This window comes from Penaeus monodon, chromosome 7, assembly GCF_015228065.2.
Source record: "Penaeus monodon isolate SGIC_2016 chromosome 7, NSTDA_Pmon_1, whole genome shotgun sequence".
NCBI classification, from domain to species: Eukaryota; Metazoa; Arthropoda; class Malacostraca; order Decapoda; family Penaeidae; genus Penaeus; species Penaeus monodon.
In genome coordinates, this window is record NC_051392.1 from 42509253 (window position 1) to 42518067 (window position 8815).

The following is an 8815-nucleotide window of genomic DNA, read 5'->3' on the forward strand; positions in this document are numbered from 1 at the left end:
ATTAAAACATCCAGTAAAGTCTATCATAAACAAAAAATACTGACTTCAGATCGATAAGGCTCTTCTTAGAACATGCGCTGTACTGTTTAAAACTATTTTTTTGACTTCTTCTAATTTTGGATTTCCCGGTATTTGTTCAAGAACTTAAATTAATACCTTTCTTTATAAGGTCAAGTGCTCCAATAACAACAGCAAAGTTTTTGGTTTTTAAATGCCCCATTTCCAGGTCTTTATATTTGATATCTTCCGAACACTTTCGTTGAACGTTTCTGTCTGAAGGGTTTGCTCATATCTATAACAGGCAGTGTTTGTTTTTTTTGTCCTTGATGATGATATCTGGACAATTCGCCTGTATAGTACGATCTGTGTAAAAATTTGGGAAAGTCCCACAAGATTGTACCCATCTTTACCTCATAACTGGCTCTGGATGGTGTTCGTGCCATTTATCTTGCGTTCCGATAGAAAGTGCTTGCAGATCCTCCAATGCAGGTACCTGCCCATTCTGTCGTGGTGATTCTTCTACTCATTCGGTGTTATATTGAGCAACCAGACCAAGGTGATAAATTGTCTCAACCTTGTCTTCACCAAAACCTACACTTTGGGTCAGGGGCCATTGTGCAAGATGTTAGCTTACAGTTTCTGGCAAACAAACTTTGATCCTGGGCTGAAAGAAAACCCTCTGTTTCCCCAGTCCAGAGCTTCTAAGCCACTGATGGGTCGGGGTTTCATCTACATCAGCTGTTTGTTTCGAGCTCCCAAAAAAGGAGGCTTTTAATGCCACCTTGATTCAAGTTTTTCTTGTCCAACCTTCTTCGCTTTGTTTTCTATCTTTAGCAGCTAAAATTGGCGACATATGTTTCGATGTCAATTGCTTCCTAATTTTGGTGTCAATTTGTTTGAGTTCCCCTTAAGTTCCATCTATCCCATTAAAACTATATTAAACCCCAGGTATTGCAAGAGTGGTTGATTGCTGTGTCAGGACTGACCTTACTCTTCGGATGCATTCTGTACGTATTTTTTTTCTTCATCTACGATTGTTGTATACCCATCTCCTTCGTTTACTCCTAGATATTTCTGGTTTCTTCCCGATCTAATTGCTTTATTACAGTATCAACACTTACTCTATAATTGTCAATGTAACTAGTTTTCCTTGCTTAAAAGTTGCTTTACACACTTATCGAGACCAAAATACATACCTATTTCATCACTAAATCTTTTGCGGTTTCACAACCCTTCCAGTTCACCATCATTCTGACGTAAAGTTTCAAGTCATCCATATAAAAAGATGATTGATCTTCTTGTCCATGGGTCTTATATCCATACCCTGTGTTGTTAAGAGCTGGGAGAGTGGGATAAATGCCATACAAAACAAAAGAGGGGAAAAAAAGTCCCCTGGAAGATTCCGCATCTGATTCGCATGTCGTTTGAAATGAAATACCGTTTTTCGTGGCTGAGGTAAGATTCGTCTCCCATAATGTCCTGCTGCTTCGAAGAAGGTTAAGATTTAAAATTGATTGATTATTATTATTGTTTTTTATTATTATTATTATACTTATTATTATTATTATACTTATTATTATACTTACTATTATTATTATTATTATTATTATTATCATTATTATTATTATTATTATTATTGTTATTCGTATTGTTTTTATTGTTATCATTATTACAATTTTCATTATTACTACACCATCATTATTAAATTTTTATATATAAAATTTTTTTTTTATTATCATCATTTTTTTTTATCATTACTGCCATTATTATTATTATCAATATTATTATTATTATCATCATTATTCATTATTATTATTATTATTATTATCATTATCATTATTTTTTATTTATATATAATATATTTTTATTGTTTTTATATATATTTTTTTATTGTTTTTATAATTATCTTTAAATTTAATGTCATTATTATCTTTTATCGTTATTATCTTAACATTATTTCTGTATTTGTTATTAGTATTATAATGATATTGTTTATCAATATCATTATTATTATTATCATTATTATTATTATTATTATCATTATAATAATAATAATTATTATTACTATTACTGTTATTACTATTATTATTATTATTATTATTATTATTATTATTATTATTGCTATTTTTATTATCATTACTATGATGATTATTATCATTACTATTATTATTATTATCATTTTTATTATCACTATTTTATTATTATTATTATTATTATTATTATCATTATTATCATTGTTATTATTATTTTTTATTATTGTTAGTAGTAGTAGAAAGTATAGTATCATTATCATTATTATTATTACCGTTATCATTATTATCATTATTATTATTATTATTATTGTTTACTATTGCTATTTTTATTATCATTACTATTATTTTTATTATCATTACTATTATATTATCATCATTATTATTATTAGTGTTATTATTATTATTATTATTATTATTATCATTATTATTATTATTATTATTTTTATTATTGATGTATCCCCCAAAGGGCTCCGTGGCCAGGGTCCCCTCCCTTTTGCTGGGAAAGGGACACAAGTCTGTGCCTGAATATCGCCTCGGGACAGATCCCCCTGAGGTGTGGCAGCGTGGGGGGGGGGGGGGAATTCTGCATGAGAACAAACTTGGGGGGAAGTTCCAGTGAGAAATCTACTTAATGTTCATTTAAAGTATTCATTAAAAAAACGAACAAAAACATATGAATATACAAATATATAAAACCGGGAAAAACCAAATAATACAAAAAGGGCCCAATGTTATTATAAAGCTGCGTGCACAAATAAAAACAATTTCAAAATGAAGTGCAAAGCTAAAGGCTTACATTAGCTACTGATAAAAGTCCTAGATAAATCCTTAGGTAAAAGACCTTTAAATAATATTGAAAAAAAATCTTTAAAACAGGGCGATGTAGAAGCACCGGAAGGTGCATCTCGGAAAAAAGTAATACAAAAACAAACAAACAAAAAAGGTAAAGGCTAAGAGTGAGCGAAAGCACAGAAGAGTAAAAGCAAGTCATGCAGGGACTGTGAATAAAAATAATAGATAAAGTAGAACCTTAAAAATAAAATCGAAAGGGCATCACTAATGTATGTTTTTTTTATAGGAAACGCTCCAGTAAAATAAAGATATCAGGCTCTCAAGACTTAACTTTCCTTTGGTGCGGCTGGAGCGAGGGCACCCGGTGTCCTCGGGTAAAGAAGCGGGGCAATGATACACTCTGACTGCAATAGACTGACTGTAAAGAAAAAAAGATAATTTAGGTGACCATAAATACGACACGGGAAAAAGATGTCGTACCTCCATGATGAGTCAGCAACAAACTAAGTACTTATGATAAAAAGGTAAATAAAAGAAATATCTTAAACAGTGATTAGGAGTAATAAAAAACAATAAGAACTGGTAAAAGACAACAGACACAAAAAAAAACGAAAAATATATAAGGGAACAAAGAACACAATCAGGCAGACTAAAACAAAAACACAAAACGAACCAAAGACACACGAAAAACAAACAAACAAACAAAAAGACCGCGGGAGCGAGAGATGTTGTAGGATGTTCGCGGGAGAGTTGCAGAATGAAAGGTTCCTTACAGATTCCTCCCCCCCCCCGCTCAGGGTCGAAGCAGTCAGCTGAGACCTAAAAAGAGAATCAAGCTTGAGTCCTGATATTTTAAGTGGAGTGGACAACAATGTAAAAATGTGATCCCCTACTCACGAAAGTGCAGTATGAAAACATCCAAATAGTTCGCCTTCAAAGCAACGGCTGGAGCACTTATCCAAGGGGACTGCAATATTTCGTAAGGACCGTTTTATCTGCAGGTGACGAAGTGTACAGTTGTGTCAATCATCTTTAACAGAAACCCCCTTTACTTCCGGGGGGCCCAAGGCTAAGGGCTCACGAAAAGTAGAGTCCCTAACTTCTCAGGACAGCATTCTCTACTTCCTATGACACAAGGCCATTAAGGCAGGGGAAGAAATGTCCCTAACATCTCTGAAAGTCCCTTTAAGAGCAATCTCTACCTCCATGGGCAAAGGCTAATGACTCATGGAAGCAGAATCCCTATCTCAACTAACGTGAAGCTTGTGACATCATATAAACCTTACTGCAACCAAATTCCCAATCGAATGAATAACAGTATCCCTCAACTCAGTGTGGCGTTTAGGTCATTGGCTCACTGATATGAGGTCCCTACAAGTTTTGAGCGGGTTGTCCTGGATGCTATTCAGGCTTATTCAGGACCCAAAAACACATGATGTGAGAATGCTACCCTGGTCATTATCTTCAAGAAGCTCATCTGGATGCTATTCAGGCTTATTCAGGATCCAAAACACATGATGTGATAACTGCTACCCATGGGTCAAGAAGCTCAGAATCTGGATTCCTTCATCATCAGCATAAGAAAGTTCTTCTGGTTTGTAAGGTCTTATGTGGTTAAGAGGGGCACGGAGAGCCTTACCAGTATCTAGGTGCTGAACATCAAAAGAAACGGGTTTCCCAATCGTTTGCAGAAAACGAGTTGGTCCGACCACTTTGGCCCTAGTGGACGAGGTACCATTACCTTATACCAACTAAGTGGCCCTCATCTGGAGAAAAGCTTCCTTTGCATGCTAAATGTAAGATTTTCCCGAGTTCTCGAGCATTTTTGGAAGCTTCAACAGCTGCATGGCGAGCAGTCTTCAGTCTCTTTTTGGAAAGGGGTGCTTTTCCCTCATAAAAAATGGCTTAGTTTGTCAAACCCACAGGAAAGTATCCATGCCTTCCAGTGAGCAAGTATAAGGGTTACTCACCAGTAGTCCAGTGAATGGCGGATTTTGAGAGCAAGCCGCAACTTGGGTATGTACTTATCCCAATTCCCGGATGTTCACCAGCAACAGCTCTAAGAGTAGACGGCACAAACCGATTGGTCCTTTCAACAAGGCCATTTCCTTGTGGATGATATCGATGGTGAAATGATGAGAAACTCATAAAATCTCTACCATTCTGCAAACACCTGAAAAATGAACTGACGACCATTGCCCTGTCAGAATGACTTGAGGTGAACCAAAGAAATGTCACCCAGTAATCAAGAAAGACCCAATAATTCTGGAAGCTGTAATATCTTTGAGTGGATCACTTGAAAAATACGTGTGTGCTGATCACAATAGTAAGTGCCCATCTCATTGGTGCTTGATTCAGACCCAAAAATGCCCATGGAGACTCTTTCTAAAGGTTAAAGGGCTAATGGGACTTCGCCATAGGAATCCTCTGGGCATCCCCTCATGCTTGCTGACATTTGAGGCAATGTTCCACATAAAACGGGTATCACGCAACATGTTTGTCCAAAAAAACGTACTGCGGAGATTGTTGTAGGTCTGATGGATTCCAAGGTGCACCACAAGGAGTGGCTCATGTGCTGCCTTTAGTGCTGAGTTATGGGGATTTTCTGGAACATATACCTGGTATAAATCTTATCAGGAAGATGAGGGAGCCGATAAACTCCATCCTTTAGCTCAAAGTTTGAAGTGGGATGGGCATTTTCTGTTTTGGAACAGTTTCATCCCGGAGATAAGCTTAAGATGTCTTGCAGCTTTGAATCCTTACCTTGTTCAATTGCTAACTTTTCCGGTGATAAGTCATTAACATCAAGAGCAGCAATGTGGCGTGATAGCAGGCTTTGTTTTTTGATTTGTAGGTTTCCCTTTTTTGTATCAAATCTCAAATCATGAGAGATTAAAGGGGTGAACATACCTAGTCATTCTCGTGATTTGTAAACATAGACAGTGGTCAGTGGTCGGGAAAGACAATAAACTTTTTGACCATAAAGAAACGAGTCGAAGACTCAAACACCTTTGACAACAGCAAGGGCTTCACAGTCTATTGCAGGATACCGGCTTTCTGGATCTTGCAACCTTCTGCTATAGTAAGCGACAGCATGAGGTGTTCTGTCCGTATCTCTCTAGATAAAAGCAGCTCCCACAGCAAGGCTCTGGCATCATGTGTAATCAATGTTTGGAGATGTCAGGGTTGTTGGAGAACTGGTGCAGAATCCAAATGTTTTTTTAAGGTCATCGAAACCTCCTGCCTTTCCATGGTTTGGCCTTTCTTTAGAAGAAGATGCAAAGGAGCGGCTAGGGGTTTCATATCCTTGGATATGTTTTCTGAAAAACCTGTAGCACCAAGAAAACGACAAACTTCTTTCACAGACTGCAGCACAGGTCTCAGAATGGCAGTAACCTTATTACGATCTGGCTGGCCTTCAGGTGTTATAGTGAAACCCAAGAAGTTGATGGTGGTTTGTAGCAAAGCTACATTTCTTAGAGTTTAGTTTTTAATCCAGCTGCAGAGAGAAGCTTCAGTGTTTCCTCGAGGTCCATCAAATGTTTGAAAAGCCTCTTGAATATATGACGATGTCATCCAGGTAAACTAAGGTATGGTGCCCCAAAACTGAGGAAAGGACGATGTTCATAGTACATTGGAATGTTGTTAGGGGAGCGCTGAGACCAATGGGAGCCTACAGGACTGGAAAAAATCTATATCAAACACTAAAGCTATCTTTGGTCTGTCCTCTGGATGGACCTCAACACTCCAGTATGCTGCCTGGCATCCAAAGTGGTGAAATATCTGTTGGACCCAAATCGTCTATGAGTTCTTCAAATGCGGGGTAATGGATATTATCAGCTATGGTGACTGCATTTAGGGTTACGGTAGTCTACACAAAACCGCAGTGATCCATTCTTCGTGACTAACACCACAGGGCTGAGCCATGGTGAGGTTTTAAGGCTCAGTTACTCCTTGCTTTAGCATAGAGTTACACTGGTCCAGATGATGATTCGGGTCATTTGAGGGAGCTGCCACTGCCGAGTGCACACAGGGTTAGCATCATCAGTTCTGATCCAATGTTGAACACCCGGAATGTGGCCAAATGCTTCTTCCCCCCCGTCAAAAGTTCTTGGGAACGATGAGAAGTGCCTGTAGCTCCTTGTGCTGGGCCTCTTCCAAGTGCTGTAGATCTTCTGCAATTCATTTAAGCCTGGATTGACAGGTCCCTTTCCAAGGTTCGACCACTTCAACTGCAGCAAGTGCTAATGAAGGTGGTAGTTTCCACTGGTCATCTTCATACCCAAATCTTCCAGTCCATAAAATTTGATCAAATGATCTTCCTCCCAGCTAAATCTGCAGCCTCCTCACTGTCCCCCCCAGAAATCAGTCTCTATGAATCTGTGTTCCCTGCAAAGACTGGGTTCAGTGACCCCAGTGTGTGATTTGTCAGTGGAGTAATTTCGTCCCCCCTGAAGTTACAGTCTCCAACGTGCTACCCGTGTCGGGCGTACAGGCCTTGCCAGGTGATTCACTACCCACATAGGGCAGCGGGGTTTGTGAGGCTGTAGTAACTAGGTAGGGAGATGTGCACACAGCTGAAACTTGGGAATCAGAAATATCACCCCTCACTAGGGCCAACTTCTCAATAATACCCTCCAGGAAATGCTCAGCATGTGGTGGGAAACTCCGTGGTCTGTCGGAGGTGTACTGCAGCAGGGCAAGGGGTGTTGGTTGAGTTTGAAGCAGAGGAAGGCAAGGACTCGGAGTTAGCCCCACCAGTGTCTGATACTTTTGGAGAGTCACTCTCCGTGTTTAAAGATGCACAATTGCAATGAGCAGGAATTGGTGTAAGTGACAGAAAAGGCCTGGCCTTCCAGAGTGAGACCAAGCCCAGTCATTTTGCAAGCTGGAGGACAGACTGAAAGAGGGCCTCCGCAGTAGGTCCATTCCCAGGAGGATGTCGCCAGGAAACTGGATGTCACACACAGTAATTTGATGACGTATCTTCAGGTAAGTGTTAAGACAGAAGGTTTAAGGTCACTTCACTATAGGCATCCAGGGGCTTGCCTGTTTTCTCCCCCAGAGTTGACATGCAGCATCCTTTTGGCGTACAAAACCATGTGGATCAAACAGCTGAAGGGGCCCCGGGCTTGATAATTGGCACCTCAGAACCTGTGTCAATGAAACCCAAAGCAGTGGCATCCTCAACATTAAAACACACACTCAAATGCACACACATTACCACACACACACAAACACACACACACACACAACACTCTCTCTCGTTCTCTCTCTCATTTTCTCCCCTGCCCCCCGCCCCTCCTCTCTCTTTTCTCTCCCCTCTCTCCCCTCTTCTCTCTCTCATCTCTCTCTCTCGTCTCTCTCTCCTTTTCCTCTCTCTCTCTCCTCCCTCCCCCTCCCTCCCCCTCCCTCCCCCTCCCTCCCTCCCTTACTCTCCCTCCCTCCTTCCCTTACTCTCTCTTTTTTTCTCTCTCTCACACATACTCCCTCCATTCCTTCCTCTTTCTTCCTCCCCTCCCTCCCTCCCCCCCCCCCTCTCTCTCTCTCTCTCTCACTCTCCCCTCTCTCCCCCTCTTCCGCTCCCCTCCCTCTCTCTCTTTTCATCTCCTCCTCTCTCCCTCTCCCTCTTCTCCTCTCTCTCTCTCTCTCTCTCTCTCTCTCTCCTCTCCCTCTCTCTCTCTCTCTCTCTCTCTCTCTCCCCTCCTCTCTCTCCCCCTTCCCTTCTCTCACTAACACCCTCTTTCCCACCCCCTCCCCTTTTTTTTCTCTCCCCTCTACATGCTCCCTCCCCTCTCTCCCCTCTCTCTCTTCTCTCTCTCCCCCCCTTTCTCCCCCCCCCCCCTTCCCCCTCTCTCTCCTTCTCTCCCCCCCCTTCCCCCCTTTCCCCCCCCCTCTCTCTCTGTTTTCTCTCCTATTCCTCCCTCCTCTTCCCCTTTCCCCCCCCTCCTTTTCCTCTCTCTCTCTCCCCCCCTCTCTCTCTCTCTCCT